Source organism: Scyliorhinus torazame, chromosome 22 (genome assembly GCF_047496885.1).
Source record: "Scyliorhinus torazame isolate Kashiwa2021f chromosome 22, sScyTor2.1, whole genome shotgun sequence".
Classification (NCBI taxonomy): Eukaryota; Metazoa; Chordata; class Chondrichthyes; order Carcharhiniformes; family Scyliorhinidae; genus Scyliorhinus; species Scyliorhinus torazame.
Window position 1 is genome coordinate 100078786 of NC_092728.1, and position 3719 is coordinate 100082504.

The following is a 3719-nucleotide window of genomic DNA, read 5'->3' on the forward strand; positions in this document are numbered from 1 at the left end:
CTTAAGGGCAATTGGGGATGGATATTTGTTAGGAAAACAAAGGTAGTTTCAAGGGATTTGTTTCTGTATTGGTAAACATTAGAAATAAGGTCGAGTTTTAAGTTAATTTAATGTTTCTGAGCCTGGAAGGCTAAAACCTATAGTTAGATTCATGCTGCATAAAGGTGTTTGTATGTGTGGGGGTTGGCTAAGTTCCAACTGTGTTTCTGTTGTGCTTAGAGAGGGCTACGGCATGAAGACTAAATAGAAGGCATAGCATGTAAGTATGTAACCAGCTGTCCTGCCAACTGAGTCTATGTTCGCAGTGTCACAGCAACTAAACTGGCTACCTCAGCCATGATTCCACTCTGTTCAAACCAAAAAAAGTTAACTGTAAAAGACACAAAGGGGTCTGCCTATTCACCATCTTTTTCCTCAGTTGTCACTCCACCCCTCTCCATCAAAACTATATCAATTCTCTGATCAAAGGCACTCATAGAACCATAGAATCCCTACAGTGTAGAAGGAGGCCGTTCAGCCATTGAGTCTGCACCAGCCCTCCGAAAGAGCACCCTACTTATGCCCACTCATATCCACTCCCCCGCCCACCCCTTCCTACCATTGTATCCGAACCTGTACATCCCTGGACACTAAGGGGCAATTTAGTATGGCCAATCCACCAAATCTGCACATCTTTGGGCTGTGGGAGGAAACCAGAGCACCCAGAGGAAACCCACGCAGACACGGGGAGAAAGTGCAAACTCTGCACAGAGTAGTCACCCGAGGCTAGAAATGAATGCGGGTCCCTGATGCCAAAAGGCAGCTGTGCGAACCACTGTGCCGCCGTGCTGCCCTTGATCTTGAGATCAACAAAGATTTTGACCTTGAATTCTTCAACTAACCTGGGCTGTCAGGGCCATGCCATTTAGGACCAAGCACGAAAAGTAGAAAGAAGGAATTTTCATTTGGATAGCACCTTCCACATCATCAAGACACCCCAAAGTGATTCACATTAAGGGCAGAATTTTCCCAAAATATGGCTAAGTGTCAGTTTTGGCATGAAAATCGGTGCGATTGCGTAGGCCCCAGCAGCGCAATCCAGACCCCAATTTTTCGTCACTTTGGGAAAAAAATCCCCACATGGAAAACGCCATGGCCCTGCCGGGAAGGATCTGATTCGCGACCCTGGGGATCATCTGAGCATTTCTGCTGAGGCAGCACCTTCCAAACCCAGGACCACTACCTTCCAGAAGGGCAAGATCAGCAGACACCTGGGAACACCTCCACCTGGCCGTTCCCCTCAAAGTCACTCACCAACCTGACCTGGAAATGTATTGCAGTTCCTTCATTGTCGCAGGGTCAATATCCTGGGACTCCCTTCCTAACTGCACATTGGACGTACCTACACCTCAGGAACTGCGGCGGTTCAAGAAGACAGCTCACCGCCACCTTCTCAAGGATGGGCAATAAATGTTGCCCTCGGCAGCGATGCCCAGATCCCATCAATGAATTTTTTGAAAGTCCAAGGAGGCGCTGCATTTGAGCAGTTCCATAGCACCTGTGCACAGTCAAGCCAGGAGGATGTCAGCGAAGACGCCTGCTTACCGAGGGGGCCCTCATCCGTCTGCCTAATGCCATAGAGGGAGGAAGGGGAACAATCTACCCTCAGGCTGGCACGAGACCCTCCAGCAAGATAATGAACCCTGCCTGGGAAGATGGTGGCAGCACTGGTCAGTGCCAGCACCCTCTACAAGAGGACTGGGATGCAATGCCACAAGACGATTGTCATATAGCTGCAAAGAATCAAAGGTGGCATACGTTGAGTTTGCATAATACAGTGCAAGAGGTTTATTAAAAAAATTCTGCACAGACAGGGTACAATGGTGAACTCTACAAAAGCCGCAAAATGCTCTGGTGACATTATTGCGTAACACGTGACATTCCACCAGCCAATGGTGTTACTCTGATACACAACACCCCTCCCTCTTTACTCCTTTAGTGTCTGTAGCATTTTCACTTAATCAAACATATTAACACAGATCCAACACATTATACCAAAACTAACATTGTTATATTATGGATACATAACAGAACGGTAGCATTGTGGATAGCACAATTGCTTCACAGCTCCAGGGTCCCAGGTTTGATCCCGGCTTGGGTCACTGTCTGTGTGGAGTCTGCACATCCTCCCCGTGTGTGCGTGGGTTTCCTCCGGTGCTCCGGTTTCCTCCCACAGTCCAAAGATATGCAGGTTAGATGGATTGGCCATGATAAATTGCCCTTAGTGTCCAAAATTGCCCTTAGTGTTGGATGGGATTACTGGGTTATGGGGATAGGGTGGAGGTGTTGACCTTGCGTAGGGTGCTCTTTCCAAGAGCCGGTGCAGACTCGATGGGCTGAATGGCCTCCTTCTGCACTGTAAATTCTACGAATCTATATGTACATTAGGAAGTTAGTCTCTGTCTGGTTTTGGCATAACACAACGTTCAGGTACTTGATTCTTAGGGGTACTATGAGAGTCTTCTTGTACACTGGTCGGTGTTATATCTAACGAAAGCAAGTCAGGAACTGTTTCTGGTTGTGTCAATGATTCGGCCGTAACCATAATCTCGGCAGTTGTACTCCTCAAGCCTGGCATTTCTCCGTCCATACCCTCTGGGAAAACATCTGGTGCAGGCTCTCGACTCTCACTGTGTGCAGACAATAATTGGCCAGTGTGTCAACGCCAAATTAGTTAGTCGTCAGTTTGCACAGCATGTGAAATCGGAGTTGGTTTGGAAGGTACAATTGCTGCAATCCTTTATTCACCTGAGGTGTAGTCTCTCACAGAAACACGTTCCACACAGTCAAAGACTCTTGTGCTGAATGTAGGAATTTTTAATACAGATTGTATTATATATACCTGTTTCAGTAATGTTTTAAAAATCCTGGTTTAACGAGTCTGTGTGGAGTCTGCACATCCTCCCCGTGTGTGTGTGGGTTTCCTCCAGGTGCTCCGGTTTCCTCCCACAGTCCAAAGATGTGCAGGTTAGGTGGATTGGCCATGATAAATTGCCCTTAGTGTCCAAAATTGCCCTTAGTGTTGGGTGGGGTTACTGGGTTATGGGGATAGGGTGGAGGTGTTGACCTTGGATAGGCCGCTCTTTCCAAGAGCCGGTGAAGACTCGATGGGCCGAATGGCCTCCTTCTGCACTGTAAATTCTATGAAACCTTGCAGAGGGTTGTTTTTCAAACTGGAGGCCTGTGACCAGTGGTGTACCTCAGGGATCAGTGCTGGGTCCGCTGTTATTTATTATTTATATTAATGATTTGGAATTTAGGAAGCATGGTTAGTAAGTTTGCAGATGACACCAAGATTGGTGGCATGGTGGACAGTGAAGAAGGTTACCGAGGATTGCAGCGGGTTCTTGATCAATTGGGCCAGTGGCCGAGAAATAGCAGATGGAGTTTAGTTTAAATAAATGTGAGGTGATGCATTTTGGTCGATCAAATCGGGGCAGGACCTACTCAGTTAATGGGAGGGAGTTGGGGAGAGTTACAGAACAAAGAGAATGAGGGGTACAGGTTCATAGCTCCTTGAAAGTGGAGTCACAGGTGGACAGGGTGGTGAAGAAGCATTTTGAAAATTTGCTTTCATTGGGCAGAACATTGAATAGGAGTTGGGATGTCTTGCTGAAGTTGTCCAAGACATTAGTACGGCCATACTTGGAATACTGTCTACAGTTCTGGTCACCCTATTA